Here is a 20,130-nt window from a genome sequence, read left to right on the forward strand (position 1 = left end):
TATATGCTAAAACATTCTAATTTCAATTATAAATACTTATTTCAATGTTGTATGAACCAGCAGAGACACCTGTAAATTTCAAGTTAAAAACATTAATGATTTATCTTTTCAAAGCAAAAGGTATCTTTGTCCCACAAATAAAAGTTTGCTACACCAAACATAAGGACTAAAAAGAGTCTGTTCATTACATTTTTTTTGTACAAATCCTTCCCATTATTACGATCCAAAAAACATCACTCATTTTTTTCAGTAATACATTTTCAAATTACATCTCTTGAATTTGAGCCAATGATACTGGCTTACCCAGATTGTTATACTAACGCAGAATTTAGAATCCATATCTGCAATTTATCTCCTTACTGGTGGGCTACAAGCCTCTCACTGTTGGTACTGACACCTTTGAAGTCAATAGTGCACTCCTAAAATAGGTATAGCCATAGTTCCCTGTCTTGTCCTACCTAAAGGTTCCTGAGATATGCCCAGGACATGAGGTGTTTTCCTTCACTTACGTCCACTTCCAAAGTTGAATATTCTTACCTTGTTCTGTTCATGTCACCCAGTCAACTCGGAGTCTCAGATACTTAGATCCTCTAGCACACCCACAGCGTTCTGATCTGTGTAAATGGAACCAGTCTCCACTCACATAAAGAAGCATAGACGGTTATGTCTTTGGCTGTGATGTTTGTTTTGTTGGCAGTATTTCAAAGAGAAGAGTGTTAAGAGTGCAAGATAGATTTTTGGGGCAACTTTAATGGATGAGTACAACATTGCTTTTATAAACACCTATCAGGTGTTGATGCTTAGTTGTACCTGGAAAACAGGTTTTTGGCTAGTAACAAACACATTATCAGTCGCAGATGTATTTGATGTTAAAAGATGCTCTACCGGATGACTAGCTGATCCATTTGCTCCTCTTGTTTCATTCACCTGAGGAATCCCCTCTTTCTGTTGCACCTACCATGGCATAAAACTGTGAGAAATGTTAGGTCTTCATGTATAACGGTGAAGCTTGCACACAGCAAAAACTAGGTGTGGGTTATACTAAAAGACCAGAAATCAAGCAGCAGGTGTGCTACTCCAAATAAGTGACTAACTTAGTCCTCCAAAAGTCTGTAGTCCTCCTGAAGCACGCAGGAGTAATTTTTTATTTTTATTTTTTATTTATTTTTAGAGCTTTTCAAAAGGAAGGTAGTGAATGTGCAATGTTAGTTGTTGGTAGAGCCGGGGACGTGTGGTGAAGCTGTGGTCACTGAGTTTTACAACGTTTGATCCATTATGGTCATGGACAGGAGTGTTTGCTAGAAGAATAGGGGAGACTTCTATACTGATGTATAAACACTTTGTTCCAGTCTTGCACCTGAACACGAGGAAGAGGAATTTTTGATCGATTCAGGCTCTTAACATGGGCCATTGAAAGCTTTTTTTTCATGCAAGACCAGCATTGAGCCTTGCACTGGCATTTTTCATTGTTTTAAGCAAGCATATTATGATGTAAGATGCCTGGTTCGATGGTGCTAATATAGTCAAGCTTTGAGTTGATAGCTCTGCTGATTACTCCTCCGTGGAAGTTCAAATGGGTGACGAAGAGGCTTTGTCATAGTAATTTCCTTTATCTTCATCTAGCATATCAAAACACAGCTTCTGTATAAGCCACGTTCTTCTCAAGGTCGCATGTATCTTTAATGGATTATCATGATAAGCTCCAATGATTATTTTAACCCCTTTTGCCCCCATCGTGATAAAAATATGTATGATATATTATGAGGACTTATAGAGTGCATGGCTACCCAAAGGCCTCCCAGCGCTAAATGGAAGTCTTCAAAACACAGACTGAAGGACGGAGGTTAAAACAACCAAGTTTTAAGTAGACAACGAAAGGATAGTTTGTGGCTGGTTTGTCATAGGCCCAAGGGCAGAGAATTCCACAACTTGGCACCAAGATAGGCCATAAAGCTTCCGCCCCATTTAGACTTTTTTATTAAAGGGACTGCGGCTAGAGCCACCGAAGAAGACCTGAGATGAATAACAGGATTATTGAAAGAGGCAAGGGTTTGCAAAAGTGGAGGACCTTTGTTATAAAGTCCTCTGTGGATGCAACACGACATTTAAAACTTTATCCGTTGCTCCGTAGGAAGCCAGTGCAGAGAAGAGAGAGCTGATTTGGCCGATTCATGCCTAGGTATATCGAAGAGTAGGCGGGTGGCAGTGTCTGCACCACCTGTAGTTTCTTTTTGACTTATTTCGGCGCACCGAGATACAAGGCATTCCCATAATCAAGGCGGAAATAATGAGTGCCTGGATGATAAGTCTCTTTGAAATAGGTTGGAATATTTTAAACACCTTTCTAAGGACTCTGAATGTACCAAAGCAAGTGGAAGAAATGTTCTTCGCCTGATAGAGCTTTTTGACTTGTGTAAACTTATTGGAATGGCTTAAGCACCGCCCATCTCCAATACCCTTCAGTTTGTTTGCTTACATATAGGAAGACCTGAGCACAGAACATTTTGGTACAAATTTAAAAAAAAATCTAAATTCTGTAACTATCTTCTGAATTTATTGTGGCATTTAAGTTACACACTTTAGTGCTTTGTCTCAAGATACGTGTAAATTTAATATTACCAACATTTTAATAGTTGAAGAAAACATTAGTGACTAATGAAATAAAATCGCTCCTCTCCCTTTGCATACCTTCTCTCCTTTTTTTCTTTTTTTAAGTTTTGAGATCCTGGGTATGAGAAACCTGCTGCTGTCTTCTCCCTCAGATGTTATTGACACTCGCGTCCGATTTGTGCTGGTCATGGCAGCCGACTTTATTGCCATCTATTGGTCGTGGGATCACTTTCACTGGAATTAGTGTGGAAGAAGATGATGGCAAGCACCAATAATGAGGCGTTAATTTCGATGTAGGTTTGTCCTGGCAAAACCAATAGAACAGGCCTTAGCAAGTTGGTGTGGTTTATTTTTATTGCATGCATGTGCCATAAAATAAAATGATTAAACGTAAGAAAAGAATCTGCTGCGTGACATGATGGCCATATGGTAGCAATAATTTGAAATTAAAAAAATACCTTTGCATGAAATATTAGTTGACCAGTATGGCTGCTTTATAACATATAAGTGAACTTACAATAGAAACATATTTTTTTTAGTTTTAACACACATTGCAGGAAACTGACTCTTATTGTAGCGAAGAAAAGGTATTTCTGCCACCTGAAAAGGTCACACAAAAAAGACTTAAAAATAAACAGGGTATGAAGAATAGTAAGAAAAAAGTATTGACAGAGTAAATTAATGGCCCACCAGCCAAGGCACTGAAGTGCAGTTTTTTTAGATGGTTGTACGTACATCATGAAAGACGCCGTCACTCACAGTACAAGATTGCCTTTGGCTGAAGGTCTGAGCCATTGCCTCATGCTTTGGTGGGCAGAAACAAAATGTAAATGATGATGGAGCAGGGTTACATTGAAAGCCCATGTATGAATGTTTGTGTGTATTTTTATTGATTATTTTGCTTTCAAGAGGCTGGCAAGGCAGATACATCAGTCTCCGAGCCAAACCTAAAAAAGTAGAGGTCCATGGGGATTATGGTGGAAGCGGGTGGATTTTCCATTTTTTTTTTTTCCAAAATTATTCTTGTGGTGGATCAAATAACATTTTAGAAGTCAAAGGAAAATGTGGTTATTGGTTGGAAGTGAAGTGTGATTGAGCATGAGGAACTCACAAACACATGAAAAGTGAGTATGACACTATCTTTCATCAAAATTGCTCTAGATCCCAAATATCTGGTGGTACAATCACTTTTCTCCTTTTCCTCCTCCGTATGTTGCCTCCTGGGTAAGCATAACAAAAGCACCTTGATTCATTAGTCCAATGCCTACCTCGGAAGTTATTTGTTTGTGTAATATGTTATGTGCATTGTTGTCTAGCTATGGTATAGCACGTCTCGGAACCAGTTTGAATTTCTATAGGATACTGAAGTTCTTTGCCTATTTTCTTGTTCCGTTTGGACCTCTATTCAGTGACCAGGACAGGAGTTGGTGTGAACTAGCTTGTGAATAAATGCCCAGCATATGGTTAAGATGGGCCACTGACCGATTGTGAAGGCCTTATTAGTGAGCATGATCTATAAGTCAGTCACATTTCGTGGTTAAACACTTCCCTGAAGACCAAGCTCCTAACTGGATTTATTTTGGAGGATTTGTTACAGACTTGTGCTGTATAGTTTTTGTTTCTTTATATGGTGTTTCGTCCATCTTGCTGTCAGATGATAAAGATGGATTGGCTGGAACATTGCACCATTGAAAGGATATAGCTGCAAGGCTGTTTCTGAAAGCACTTAGTCTACCACAATGCCTTAGACATGGGGAACAGCACCCTTGAGTCAGTTCTCTACTTCAGGTGAAAACTAGATGTGTTTTGAATATTTAATGCATAACCTGAAAAGTTTGCCTCTTTTCTCTAGATTGCCTGTTGCCATGGAACCATAGCAAGTCCGTTTCATGCACCCGTACCACCCGTGTTACTGGGAATGATGCAAAAAAGAGCTTATGAGATAAATCTTGATGTTCCTTGTTCGTAAATATTTGTATCCTGGCACAATTATCTGCAGGATTTTACCTCCAGCTTACCAGATATTTAAGACTTTCTCTACACTTGCATTTTAGAAGACAGACTGTGTTGCCTAGTTTATCTAGGTGACCACTTCCAGCTTTCAAAAACTTCCATGCCACCTACTTCTGTTGTGGTGACATTTTCTAAATGTGGTTTTACCAATGTATTGCAAAAGTGGAATTTGTAAATCCCGAACGCATAGTTCTTTTAGATCCATTAAGTCTCATACTGTTAGCCTGGATATCCTTCCACTCTGCAACCTTTTTGTTCTTTCGAGCGTTGACTCTCTTTGCATATTAGATCTCATGTGCACATACTACACCAAATGTCAGACTAGTTTGATAAACTTTTTAAAAATGTTCGTATTAGTTAAATATGTATACAGGCTCCTAAACGTTAGGTGCCCCAACGCTTGCTGCCGCTTTTCAGAACCAGTTTCAGAGGGTGTTGTGTTTTGCGCACGAGCTTGCCGCCTTGGTTTCGTAGCAGCGCGTGCTTTGTTATGATTTGTATTCTTGAAGTGTTCTACTCTCGGATCAGCAGTTTATTTCCTGCTGATCCAGGAGTTGGACGCTTCATCGGAATGGTGCAATAAACCTCTTGCTTACCTTCTTAGCTTTTGCTTTACTTGACAAGTGGTGACGAGCGGCACCACTCCTCGAACCCGCATTCCAGTTTCTTCTCTGTTCCTTCTTCGTGGATTTGGCTCGAGTTCCCCTGCGTTATTGGGAGCAGGCACTTTTCGTCTACACACTCCCCTTTCCTTTATGGAGATTTCTGCCACCTTCGTGGCTCGCGCTTCTCGTGAGCGAACCCGCCGTTGGACGTTCCGTGCACTTCCTAGCGTTTTCCTCGTTACTGGGATACACGGTGACGTGTGCCCCTTTATGCACCTCACCTAGCAACGGAGGACGCCTTAATTGTTGCTGATGTGGCACACGTGCACTTTGATGCACTTCATCTAGTTACGGGAGGACGCCTAGCAACGGAGGACGCCCTTTTTGTTGCTGCTGCAGCGCGTGTGGTGCCACTTAAACAGTTGACACTCCCTCCTTCTCATTCACACGGTGACGTTCACTTTCTGTTGCAACGAAGGACTTTCTGTCCTGGAAAGTACACGCTGGAAGTACTCTTTTCTGCTCCTGCTCTTCCCCTTCGTTACAGAACACTTGTTTTTTTATTTCCTCACTAGTCCCATGACTATGTGTGCCCAGAGTTTTTCTCTTCCTCCCCCACAATCGTTCTGGCCAGCAGGTGGAACTCCTTGTATGAAGTGGCTAGAGTGGAAAGCATTCTTTCTCAATTACATTGATACTGTTGATACCCAAGGTGACATGCCCCCTCAACAGAAGAAAAGGATTTTCTTGCATTGTGTTGGCCCAGAAGGTTTAAAGGCATACAACCAAATGACTAAAGCTGGGGGCGGAGAAGGGGGTCAAAATGCATTTGATAATGTTATCGGTGCTTTTGACCATTATTTTTCCCCTAAAGTGTGTATTGGTATTTTAAGATACAAATTTTTCCACAGGAAGCAGGAATCTGATGAAAATATTGACAATTATCTTGCTGCCCTTAGAACATTATCGTTAGATTGCAATTTTGGACAGTTGCAAAAAGAATTAATTAGATATCAAATTGTTATGCACGTTAATGATTCTTCTGTTCAAGAGAGGTTATGGGTTAATGGGGATGCTAGCCTACAAAAAATCCTTGACATTGTCAGGAAAGCTGAAATGTCTTCTAGAAATGCTAAGGTCATTCTAAAAGAGTCTGAACTGGATGAGTGTGTAAATAAAGTTCATTCTAAGAATCGAGGGCAGAATACAGGCAGGAAACCAAAAGTGATTAAGGGCACTCCAAATGAACACCTTAAATGTTTTCGTTGTGGCAGCAGTTCGCATTTGGCGAATAACAAATCATGCCCTGCATTAAAACAGAAATGTTCTTCGTGTGAGGTGGTTGGACATTTCTCTAAAGTGTGTAGGAAGAAACTCCACAATGATGTCAAATTTGTAGAAGAAGAATGTGATAGAGATGGGGTTTCTCCGTGGGACAAAAATGACGATAATAGGTTTGTTTTAAACATCAGAAGTAATGACAACGTAGTCCTTAATGTTGACTCTTTGAAGGTCAGGAAGAAACCTATTTGTATGATAACTATTGGAGGTGTTGAGGTTCAAATGTATGTGGATTCAGGCTCACCTTACACTATTATTGATAAACAATTGTGGCTTGATAAATTTAAAAAGAAATTTGGGAATATTTTTTTTTCCCGATTTGGTTCCTAAAGGTTTTACGGGTGAGAAAATTGATTTAGTAGAATTTACCACATTTTTTTTAAATTAAAGGATAGATCTAGCTTATGTAAATTGTATGTTGCAAGGAGAGGTCCTGCAATTCTAGGTTGGCAGGATCAGGACAGTTTAGGCATCATTTTAGACCTCAATAGTCCTGAACCTGTGATGGTAGTGGATATGTGCGAATCTATAAGTGGTTTGGTTCAGAAAACTTTCCCTAAGTTTTTTAATGATTGCATTGGTAAGTTAACTGATTTCGAACACAGAATTGAGCTCAAAGACAATGCCATTCCTAAGATTTTCAAAGTAAGGAACTTACCCTTAACAGTTAGGTGTGAAGTTGAGAAGGAATTGAACGCTTTGGTGAGTGCAGATATAATAGAAAAAATTGAATCTTCTGAGTGGATTTCTCCCATAGTAGTTGCTAGACGTTCAGATGGCAAGATTAGATTATGTATTGATTTGCGTTATCTGAATGACAATATTCTCACTGACCATTTCCCTTTACCACGCATTTCAGAAATGCTTTCTACCATTAAAGGTGCACATTTTTTTTCCACCATAGATCTTTCAGCCGCTTACCATCAGATTGTGTTACACCAAGATTAAAAAAACTATACAGCATTTATTACTCCTTTTGGATGTTACCAATACAAGAGAATGCCTTTTGGTTTAGCCTCTGCTGCTGTTGTTTTTCAGAGACTGATGCATTCCTTATTTGGTAACATGCCCAACGTGCATTGCTTTCAAGATGATATTTTAATTCATGGCAAAGATAAAAGTGAACATGATCATCTGTTGAATCGTGTCTTAAGTATCCTAAATGAAAGAGGTTTAACAGTGAAGTTTTCAAAGTGCAACTTTGCAGTCAAGAGTGTTGTGTATTTGAGCCATGTGTTGAGTGAGGAGGGAATTGGGCCCAAACCAGATTTGATTGACGCAATACGTTTGGCCCCTGAACCCAGTTGCAAAGATGATGTGAGATCTTTCCTGGGCCTCACAGAGTTTTATTCCAAATATATAATTATTTTTTCTTGCAAAACATTCCACATAAGGCAGTTACTCAAGAACAGTAACTAATTTAATTGGTGTAAGGAGAGTGATTGCGAATTCAGAAACATAAAGTCGGGTTTTGATCCTAATTTGCCCAGCATTGTTACTACTGATGCCAGCTCGAAAGGGTTAGGTGCCATGTTATCTCAGAGGAAGGGTGATGGCGTGAATATTTAATTGCCTATGCATCTAGGTCTCTTACTGATGCAGAAATGAAATATTCTGTTCTAGAAAGAGAGACGTTAGTGTGTGTGTGGGCTTTGGAGCATTTTAGAGCATTTGTCTGGGGCAGCCCTTGTGAGGTTTGTAGTGATCACAAACCTTTAGTTAAATTACTCTCCATAAAAGGGATGGTCAAAGCTTCTGGACGCATTGCCAAGTTATCCATGAGACTCCAAGATTTTCTTTACAATGTAACTTATGTTCCTGATAAGGATAATGTGTCAGCTGATTTCCTTTCCAGGGTGTCATTTCGTGGTAAGGATGGAACTGAATCTGAGTGGGATAATTATCATATTGCCTGGATTCATGATGAGGATATTCCTTTTATTGACAAAAAGTCGTGGGTTGAGGAGTATTCCAAGGATGTTATTGTTCAGGAAGTTTTGAGGTACTTCGTTATGGGATGGCCAGAGAAGAAAGATCTGGAGCCTAATTTGAGGAACTTTTGGGAGGTGAGGAACGAATTGTCCCATTTCAAAGTTATATTATGGAGGGGTGATACAGCTATTCCGCCGGCTAACCTAAGGAGATCTATTACCTTGCAATGTCATGAAGGGCATGGGGGTATCGTTAGGACCAAACAATCTGTTAAAAAAAAAAAAATTTGGGTGGTCTGGTTACGATATTTTCATCGAAAGGTGTGTTAGAGACTGCGTAAAGTTGCTAATGCTGACAAATCCTTAAGAACTTTGAAACCCAATGTGTACTTTTCTTGTAACCCCAAGAATCCTTGGGAAATCATTGCTTTGGCTATTATGGGTCCCATTAGTAATAATAGCAAATATATTATTGCTGCCATAGATGTTTTTTCAAAATGGCCGGTTATTGAAATTGTAGATAAAGTAGATTCTGACGCTGTTCTAAAATCTCTAGGCAAAATTTTTACCGATGAAGGTATTCCCTCCAAGCTGATCACTGACAATGGTGTACAATTTACTGAAAAAATCCTTAGCTTTTTTTTTTACATAGAGTCGGTGTTCGACATTGTACTACCTCTTTGTACAATCCCAGTGGTAATGGTTTTATCGAACGATTTAACAGAGTGCTTAAGGGAGCAATTCAGTCAGAAGGTATTGCCAATGAGAACTGGGAATTACAGGTCCATAAAACTGTGTGGATGTATCGCACTACCTTAAATGAGATGACTGGATGTACTCCTTTTGAGATTATGAGAGGGAGAGTTGCCAGAACTAAAGTCAATCCCTCATGGTTGTTTGAGAATCCTGTGGATGCCATGGATTTAGATGCTGTAAGGGAAAAATTAAGTCACACTCATGATTGTTATCAAACAAAATTTAAGCAACGCTGGAGTAACAAGTCTAGTATTAATGTAAAGGTAGGAATGTTAGTTAAGATTAAGAAACCTTGGAAGGTTAGGAAAGGTGAAAGCCAGTTTTCCAAACCTTTCAGGGTAATTGAATTGTTGAAAAATGCTGTCAGGCTATTGGATGGTAGGGTCTGGAATTTCAGACGCATTGCCATGTTAAAGGGAAATGAATGGGTGTATCTTAATGATCACAGTCTACCTGGTGAGCTCATGGCTCCTCAGGATTTTGATCTTGTAATTGAACCTGGTAGGTCAAAGAGCAATGAGGAGAGTGGGTGTCGTGAGGGTCAAGATTTAGTAGTGGAACAGGGTGAACTGGATTTCGAGTCGCATGGACATGAGGAAGATAATCCTTTGAACAAAAGCCAGATATCCAGGGAATCTGGAGCTAAGTCCTCATCGCCGGATGTTCCTGATGATCACTCTGTTACCAAATGTAAAAGGAATAGATGTGTTGTGTTTTGCACGCAAGCTTGCCGCCTTGGTTTCGTGGCAGCGCCTGCATTGTTATGATGTGTATTCTTGAAGTGTTCTACTCTCTGATCGGCAGTTTGTTTCCTGCTGATCCAGGAGTTGGACACTTCATCAGAGTGGTGCAATAAACCTCTTGCTTACCTTCTTCGCTTTTGCTTTACTTGACAGAGGGCCATGGGTCATGAAGGAATTAGTCTGGGACCAGCCACATGGCCTGAGGAATTTTACTCCAGTTGTCCCACTATGAATCCTGTTGAGAACCCCTTCAGCGAGGGGGAGGTGCATACAGGGGCGTGAACACAGGCTCACAACTCAACTGCCGCAGCAATAAATGATTGTCCAGCCAAATATTCCTTTTCTGAAAAAATTAGTATTTTATTGTACTGCTACTAACATAAAGGAAATACAACATTCAAAAACAACTTGAGTCCCTCTGAGGTCATGACGCTCGTTTTTCTTAAACAGTTCCCTATGTCCTACTCCTTCCTCTCTCTAGTGGTAAGTGTTTGTTCCCTATATGTTAAAGGCAACATCCAGGCTAAGCCCCACTAGCAGTCCGAGTTGAAAGAGTTCCACCACAGCTCTTTCTTAAAGTCAGAAGTGTCCAAATGCTATCTAGCAAGGAACTTCCTTGCTGGCTGGCCTGAAACCTGTCTTACTCGCACCATCGGAGTGACCAGAGTTCCTGAATGTGCCCCCTCTGCAGGTGCTGTGTGGCAGCTGTTGGTTCAGGTGAGTTCACTGCACACGGCCCAGGCAGGCTGTGCTCGGTGGTCCTTGAGTTCCTCACACTCGGTTGTATAGCCACAGCGACCAGACGTTTGTTGTGGCTCGTTCAAGTTCTTTGAGTATGGGGGTGGGGAAGTAATGTGAAGGTCCAAGCACTAATACCTCTGTCACAATGCAGGTCCACAGGGGTTCCCACATCAGCCTTTCTCCTCTGGTGACAATTCTGACCAGGTCGCACTACTTGCTTGGTCCTAGTGACACCGTCTGGCATATGGGGTCACCGTCTCTCCACTGCGCACTGGCTCTAACCCAATTGGCACAGCAGATTCCTTTGCAGCAGCCCCTCCTGGCATAAAGCGTCACTGGCTCACATCCGCACATGAGTTATGGCTCTCTGAGCACGGCAATCTGTCCATGGTGACACCTCCTAGCATAAGGGTTCACCACTCACTTAGTACACATGGGTGAAGGACGGTTCGGCACCGCGATGATCACAGCTCACTTCACTGCAGCCTCTCCTGGCATACCGGGTCACCAAATCCTCACTGCACTTGGACGACAACTTGTTCGGCACGGCAACAATTAGGGTTCACTTCACAGCAGGCCTCACATAGCATACAAAGTTAGCTGACTTTCTGCTGCACACAGACAACATGATTGGTGCAGAAGCAGTCTCCTCACACCATGCAAAGGGAGTCCACGCCACAGGATTCCACACTGGACTTCGCTCCCTCAACGCTCTCCTCTTGCCCAGAGGGCACACATGTCTTTGCAAGCAGGCAGGCAGGCACTGGTGCTTCAGGGCAGGTGGTCCTGGATTCCCTGGGTGATGTCCCCTCGCTCAAATGGGAGACTGTCAAGCCTTTGCCCTCAATCCTGTTCATATGTACAAGTCTTGCAGAGCTTGTCATCATCAAACAGCCTGACTGGTCGCTTGACAGTTGGTAAATCTTGGGGTTTCCAGCTCCCCTTCTTATAGTCCATTTCTAGATACCAAATGTGATTTAGAGTTTTGGGTCTTTGAATTTTGTGTTGAGGATTTGAAGGGCTCACTCCTCTACCATCTCTTCTTCCAGAAAGCAGTTGGTTACACCAGGAGCGACTCCTAAGCTGAGAACCCCCACAACACAGACTGTGGGAGTGACTGTAGTTCACACATGGGTGTCAGCCTCAGTGATGTGTGTGCCAAAAGTTTAGCCCTTGGTATCTGCCCTACTCTTTGATTCTCCTATCAGCCCAGTCTCCTTACTGAGATGTGCCAATGCCCCTACCTTGTGACCTATTTCTGGATCAAAGAGCACCCTTTGAAGTGAACTGGTGGTGCTCCGCTCCCCCTTCTTCAGTGTGCCCCACCCAGTTTACAGGGATACAGCAATACACGAATCTGGCTTAGGGTCTGGATTTCTCTACCTCCTCTCCTCGTGTTTCGTCATTTAGCCCTGGGTCTCCCAAAATAGAACCCACAGCCAGCCATGTACTGTACTGTTCACAGGCACCCATACACACATTACGTGTATGCAGTATACAAGCACTGCACAGCATCAAATTCTTTGTTTATTGTGCCCCTCAGAAGCACAAATATACCCAGCAGATGCATATAACCAGGGCCACTGAAATTGTGACTCTGTGGCTGTGGCGAAGATCGCATAATTATGTATTTGCCACATAATTCATTATCTGCTGCATGATCTGCAGCTTTTAGCTCTAAAAATGTTTGTTTCTAGTTCAAGTGGCTCAACAGTTACAAAAAATATTGCGAATTGGATTCCTGCGCACAGGAACACTTTTTGCAAAATTTTACTGGTCTTTTTTAAGTTGGTTATTTTTTTTATTTGGGAGTTAAATTATTACCAATGAGGAAGATATTGCTCAACACTATTGCCAAGTGTAGAAATGACAAAATAATGTAGTAAAATGTGATGCATTATGCCACATAATTAGCATTTTCTTGCTGCATAGTTTGTTCAAATCTTTTACATTATTTGGGCCTTCTCTTCGCACAATTCCAGTGGCCCTGCATATAACATGCATGTACTGGGGTGAGTTAGGATGATCATTATACGGTATGCTGCTACCACCACGCTCTTCTGCTTAACCCTGGGTGAAGGCAGTAGCCTTCCCGCACCATGAGGGTAGTGCTTTGAGTGCCCCTCCCGGTGAAGCAAGACCACAGTCCTTGAGATAGGCCTGTGTCATGATTCTCTTGCATGATCCATGTTTGATTATGATGACAAAAGTGAGCATTAGTGATCCAGTCATCAGTACAGTTGTGGCACTCAGAACAAGAGTGCACTTCTATTAACATGCGGACGAGTTTTTCAGTCCAATATGGTGTTATTTACAATATCATCTGAGACACGTGTTAGGTCATAAGTAGTGAATTAGGGTGGGTAATCATTAATCATAATTTGACAACTGCAGTAGTTTGTGATTTGAAATGGTAATCCTAATCTCGTGTAAAATGTTTTTCAGTGAATGTCTGTAATTTTGTGTTTTATGAGCATTCTAACTTGTTCAGAGGTTTGATTTTGTGTGTTTTATAAGCATCCTAACTTTTTCAAAGCTTTTTTCAGTCAACAAATAAACATGTAAACATACAGTTACATGTGCACATATAATAACTATAGTTTGTTGCATACAACTAGGATATGCTAGTCTCCCTTTATTGAGGGAATGATAGACAAAGGAATGGTAGACGACACGCTTGTTGTGTTATCGCATGGTAATTTCTGCCACTGTGGTCAGATGAAGAGCTCATGTTGCTGAAGTGCGCCTTTCAATGAAGGATGGCATTTTTGTATTAAGTATTGCAGTTCTCCTACGCCATCATACCAGTAAAGTCGCTGCCTCTATAAACAGGAGTATGTGAACGGACTCATGGCTCTCTGCTCTTGGGATTTACTTGGGAGACTCCCTTCCACTAGAGGAAACGGCCCGATGCACATAAAAAGGCTCTTATTAAAGATCATTTGCATCCACAAAAACAGCTTCCTCTCCAAAAAGCCGTTTTGGAAGCCTGCCACTGCGTAACCATGGCGTTAATCAGTGGGAGAAGCCGTGCGGCCCTTGCCGGTTCCACGGTAATCTGCTAACATCAGAAAAAGCTATGAATTCCAATTAGGACGAGGAATTTAATAAATCTAATAACCTTTCAGGATTACGCTCAAACCCCAGCTCTATTTTCGTGTAGGCAGAATTTTTTGTTACACTTTTTTTATTTTATTTTATTTGCTGTTAAGGGAAAAAAAATGCAGGACGATTTTCTTTTCATAGCCTTACCCACTTCGTTCCCTGATTTCCAGGTCTTTGTTTCGTCCTATGAGAAGCCGCCGCTAATAGGGGAACTTTGAAAACTGTCCGCATTACTTGGTGGATGGGGTTTTTTCTGAGAAGCGAAACTTTGAAATCTAATCTTTCCGCTCAAAATAATAGACTTCAAAGCCTCTATCTATGCCAAATGGAGTAAAATATTAAAAAGCACTTTGTAACTTTTTTTTTAATATAACCAGTCTTAAAGAGAGCAACTGTAAGCAGAGGAATGCTCTGATTGTGACATTGTCTGGCGTCTTCCGTTTCCTTTCAGGCACCGGAATGCTAAAGCGTAACGTGAAGTGCCAGCCTGCTTCAAAGCGTACAGACCGAGGGCCTGGCAGCGGGAACCTACTCGCCATGTTTGGTTAGCGAGCAGACGGAGCGTGGGGTTCGAACGACCCTTCTAAACATTTAAGTATATTGGCGTAGCGTAAAGCAGTATTTACACACTATTCATGGTGATGTTTGTGTTCAGCTATGAAAATAGCACATTATAAAGGTGTCAGTATGCCCTTGCAACCTACAGCTAACTTAACAACTTTACATTATTTCCGTTGTTTGTCTAACCGAATAGCACAAACGGTATTTGCACCAGGGCAAAATTGAAATAAACTGTTTTTAATTAAAACTGCGTAATATGCACTTTCCTCATCATTCAAATGTAAAAGATAGTACTGTACTTGAGGCAAAATTAGTTTGCTCTTTTTAGGGTCGAGCCTGCGTTGCATGCGCATGCGTATCACTAGTTAGGGTTGAGCCTGCGTTGCATGCGCTCGCACATGCATATCGCTAGCGAGATGCTTTAGGTATCAGAAAAGGGCTCGGAGCCCCGTTGATATCGCGGCAGTGTCTTTCATTGGCAAATTGGCTTGCCTGTTACAATCCGCTTCTTTTGATTAGTGGAAGGCACGCATACGTCATGCCTTTTCTGTGGTTAGCCCTCCTGGAGCGCAGCAACCAAGTACGGAAAACATGCGAGGCTCGCTGTGGTTGTGGACTACTTTTTCTCTGTTTTTGGAGCGCGATCTCGCTGGGCAGAAGTCGAGCGCTTCTTTAATTGCACTTTTGCCGTTAAGTTCATAATTGCACTTTGTGTGAACTGTACAGCGCGATCGCGCTGTTTTTTTCTTTTGATGCAGGAGAAATCCGGTTGGGAGTTTACAACAGCTGTAACTCCGACAAATGCGAGACCCTGGTGCATTGTAAATGCTTGTTTAAGGGTTGTATTCATGGCCTTGATCGCTTTGTTAAAAGTAATTAACATATTAACATTATTTCAGTGTGTTTATTTTCTGCTGCTTCAGAAGGTCCTCAAAATTTGACAAAATTGATTTGCTCCATATAGTATGACTAACAGCAGTATTGAGGGAAACTACTTTGTTCAGTGTTTCTATATTAATGCAGGTGTTTGGAAATTTGGCCCCTGGGGATGTATTTTCAGCCTGCAGAGATAACGCAGAAAGCATTTAATTATTGTTTGAAGCTCCCAGGGCATTTTGGTATTACAGAAACAGATCTTTGTTTGGCACCATCTGAAATACCTACTGTGCAGTACATTGTTAGTGCTATGCAGATCTGGCCCATTGAAATAAGGAAGCACATATGACCCTGCACTATATTTTAGACGTAGTTGGATGGATGGAAATGATCTTACAAAGCAAGAATGAAAGGCAACATGGGGTTTGAACCCCTCCAGAGGAAGAGCATGGGTGCACCTATACAGACAGTGACCGTAGGACAGGCGCTGATTTACTCCGTTTCAACCTGCACCCCAGCTTCTAATGGGGCCCTTGAATTCAGGTTCGGACTTGGACAGAAAATAGGCCCAGGCACAAATTAATTCCCCCCTCCCCCCACACACACACCCATTAAAGAGTGGGTGTAGCTAAAAAAAAAAAGTCTCACATTTACACATCAAGACAAGTTTGAACTTTTAAAGGCATGTTGTATAGCTGTTTTTACAATGAGTGGGGCACAGCATGCGTTTGTGCTGCTGCAGGCCATGTTTGTGGTGATAGCAGAGAAACTGACAGTAAAACCAACCCACCGACTATAAAAGAGGCCCACAAACAGCCAACAAAACAGCACTTAACCTGGCCTGTCAGACCAGCCCTCTGGGCACTGCCAGATTTCCTTATAGACCAGCCCAACCCTGCTTGAGTTGACCATAAGACTGGGTGCGGGCTGTGACTGACGCTGAATGGCGGCTGGCAGTTTTAGGAGGGAGGGGGGCGGGCGTGCGGGAAGCACACCCACACTCATTCTTTCGCACACACAGGCACATCCATTAACAACACTCATCAACATTCAAACATTCATTTAAAAAGATCACCACACACACCTCCCCTCCCCCTTCCCCCCCCCCATCCCTTAGGTCAGCCAATGAGGGGAAGGCAGCAGTCCGAACTTTGTCACAGAGTGGGATGAGGTCAGTGAGACTGCTGACACTCGCCCTGGGCGCCTCAGGGCTTAAACCTGAAGCACCCAGGTCGAAGTCTATGGGTGACGCTTTCCTTGTCACCCGGGGGAGAGCCTCAAGGCACCTTTGCCGAGCAGAGGAGGTCACACCCACAGAAGCTGTGACCTCTTCAGCCCAGCAAAGTTCAGCTCAGGCAGCCAGGAGTCTGCGCAAATCGTGCATGTCTGCTCCTGACTGCCTGAGCTGAACATGGAGAGTGTCCGTCAGGCTGACCTTTGTTCAGCCTGACCAGCACTCTTCATGAAGGACAAAAGGTGGGGGGTTGTGGCCCCTCTGCCCTAAAGGACAGGCTGTGCATGCTGACGCCACCCAGACAAAAGTCAGAGTGTGAATGCACAGAAACAAAGCAAAGTAGGTGAACATCTTACATTTTACGTGCTACGTTACTACGTAACTAGCACCAATTAGAGTTTTAGCCCTTTCTTTGGATATGCCATTGTACCTTTTGATAATCTGGTGCGTCCCCTGAGTATTCACAGATGCGCAAAAAGGACCCTACATTAAACCTGTAACACGGCCTCTCCATTATACACTTAGCACTTTTGACTTAAAAGGTGTCTCGTTTTTATCTCTGTACACTTCATTTTATTTAGCAGATGTGCTTGTTTGTTTATTTATGTTTACTTATGTGTACAAAGCTTTAATATATCCATAACCTATTTTAAAAGAGGTTTAAGCAAGGCAAGGAGTAAAGGAAGAGGTGTAGAATGTTGCATAAGGTTATTTTTGATTTACATGTCAGGCATTGCTCTTAAACATGCGCCTTCGTTCTCAATATACTTAAGAATGTCTAGAACATCAGCGTTCTATTGAGAGGTTCAAATGCAGAGTTGTCTACAGCACTGAGCTGTACATGGTGGATCTGAGTGGTCCCATGCCTGAGGTTTCTTAGTAAAACATGACCTTTCAAATGTTCACTGTTCAGCAGCCCTAGGGCTGACTTTGAATTCTGTGGGTGCCCGTCTAGACAACATTTCTGGTAAAATTTCACAAAGGAGATGTGAAAGAAAATGTTAATATGCTGGGTATGCAAATGTGATAATCGACTAAAGTTGTGGAAATAATTTCCACGGTCTTAGGACCACGGTTCAGAGTATTGAAAATGTTAATTATTTATTGGCATGCTTTCAAATTGCCACAAAATCAGTTCTGGATGGAGGGCTGTAGTAGAGCGAGAAAATTATCTTGAGGATTTAGTTATTGCTATTGCAGAGTAAATGCTTAAGGATCATGAGGGTACACACAGTCTTGTTTAATTAGAGACAGTAAGTGTCAATGTTTTGGTGGAAAGGTTGAATATCGACGAGTATGGCACCAGCCCTGCAGGAGCACACATTTTAAGTGAAGAAAATAAAAAAGCTGTGTACTTAGTTGGAAAAAAAAGTATATGTGTGTGTGTGTGTGTATATATATATATATATATATATCTTCCAGAATAATGAGATTTCACTCATCATACAACTGCACCATAATGTAATTCCGCGGCTACCATCACATAAGAGCCAATCTTTCTATTGATTGATGTTCGTACATTTTATTCCAAATAAAGTGCAAGTGCTGCTCCCAAACACAGCTGGAATGTCAATGCGTTTCGGCTAATGCCTTCTACTGGAAACTCCCCCCCCCCCGATCTAAATCTGTGTGTGTGTATATGTATGTATGTATGAGTGTGTGTGTGTGTGTGTGTGTGTATATATATATATATATATATATATATATATATATATATATATATATATATATATATATATATATATACATATATATATACCTATCTATCTAGTCTATTGTATTTTTGTACTGCAGGCCCGTACTTTAAGAGGACATTTCTTGCCTCAAAGAATTTGTACTTGAATATGTAATTTGGTTAGATGTGCTATTTTCGAGTTTGAAGTTAGTTCATGCCATACCATGTCAGTGCCTGACGCTCCCACATAATGAAAACTTCACTCCATTTACTGATGAACTAAAAAAAAAAAAAAAAAAAAATCAACCTACTATTGCAATGGGTTAATACATACTTTGTAGTTTCGGTGACAAAATACTAACACTGCTATTCGAAGTTCCCAAATATTGGTTCACAAAATCTGGATTTGCAGACTCCACTTTTCAGATCCAACGCGAACACCAAAGCTAATCGTGCCACAGTGTTAGAATACCCTTCTATTTCATTTTTAGGGATTACACGGAAGATTTTTCTGCACGTAGAAATATTTTCCATGAGGGAAAATAAGCAAAATGAATAACTGCCTAAATGAATATTTCCATCACACACTCACTGTTTTACAGCTTGTCAGCACTGTGGACAGTCCACCAAGGTCGGTATAGAGGAGTAGGAGTGCTCTCACAGTCTAGGACTTGTGTAGACAGATGGGCGTACTTCCTGGGATTTGGGAATCCCCTCACTTTTAGAAAGCTGCACATTCTACGAAGAAAGCTGTGATGCTTTCTTCACATGCGAGTGAAGCCTTGAGTAATCAGGCTGTCCTCCTATGTTCCTTTCCACATTATGGAGGCATATGATGGCTGGCAGGCCTCACACCAGGTAGGGCTCACCTGAATCTATTCTTCATAGAATAGATAGTTGCGGTGTGTTACTAGTTTGTGTCTGGTGCTGTGAATTATTCTTTCGATCAACAAAATGTACCCTGTTTTCCTAAAATACATGTCAGAACATACACACATCCTGTAATTTAATATAGATCATGTTGCTGAATAAATGCTTGTGCTTATCTCTGAAGACTTACCTTTGTTCTGTCTTTTTTCTTTACAGCTTACATACTGAACTCTGTAAAGTTTCAATTTGCCTGCTCCTTCTCGGTGTTGCAGTTGCCACTCTGGAGATGGTAAGTCCGAGAGAACGTCGCTGTATGCTGCTTACTGTGGCTGGGTGGGTCTGCTTAATATATACAGGGAACGAAGGGTGTTGCATGCACCCCCACTAAATTAAGTTAAGTTTCACTGTCGGGCAGTGCCCGGCCCATGTAAATAGTGACCTAGTCAAATAAGTAGTTATAAAGAGACTATAATGACCCTAAATAATATCCAATACAAGTTGTAAATGTGTTAACATTTAAATCATATTGCTAGGTGGTCGGCTTTTGCCCCTACACTCTCAGATGCTTAAAAATAAAAACAAAAAACGAAAGACGCGCTTTTCTAAAACACACTGTCCAGTTTGCCAATACAAGTTACTTAACAGACGTATGCCTTGCTTTTAAAAATTCAGTTTTTAAGTACCAAGTTTAAATTTGAAGACCAGTGTCCCAGTCGTCAGTACTGCAGAAACAATAAGACTGATGGGAAAGCTGTGATCCTCACGCGTTTTTTAAATGTTATCAACACTGAACTACGTTCAAGCACATCTGTCATGCTTAGGTCCTCATTATTAGTGGCCTGGCAAATGGGCTCGTATTTCCATATTCCTGTACGGGGGGGGGCTGTTACTCCAGGGATGGGGAAAATCCATCCCTTTAGGATTTTGACACTGAGAGTCTATTAAGATTGGGGAATAACTGGTGAAGTCTATAATTGCATGTCAGTTTCCAGCAGTGGAAAGCTGTAGCCCAGGAGAGTTCCACCAGGCGCTTTCCTCATTTTGTTCCACGCTTTTATCACAGAGACCT

General features: G+C 41.6%; 1 long non-coding RNA gene across 2 annotated transcripts in view; it reads left to right on the forward strand.

Annotated features, from left to right (window-relative positions):
• Positions 1-20,130, forward strand: part of LOC138296517 (uncharacterized) — a 166,087-nt gene that overhangs the window by 95,200 nt on the left and 50,757 nt on the right. The window contains exon 4 of one of the 2 annotated variants that reach the window (XR_011203847.1): positions 19,278-19,350. This is a non-coding gene — a long non-coding RNA (uncharacterized lncRNA). Of the gene's footprint in view, positions 1-14,296; positions 14,459-19,277; positions 19,351-20,130 lie in introns of those variants that run through there. The other variant, XR_011203848.1, reaches the window with a different exon arrangement.

Source organism: Pleurodeles waltl, chromosome 5 (genome assembly GCF_031143425.1).
Source record: "Pleurodeles waltl isolate 20211129_DDA chromosome 5, aPleWal1.hap1.20221129, whole genome shotgun sequence".
Taxonomy (NCBI): domain Eukaryota; kingdom Metazoa; phylum Chordata; class Amphibia; order Caudata; family Salamandridae; genus Pleurodeles; species Pleurodeles waltl.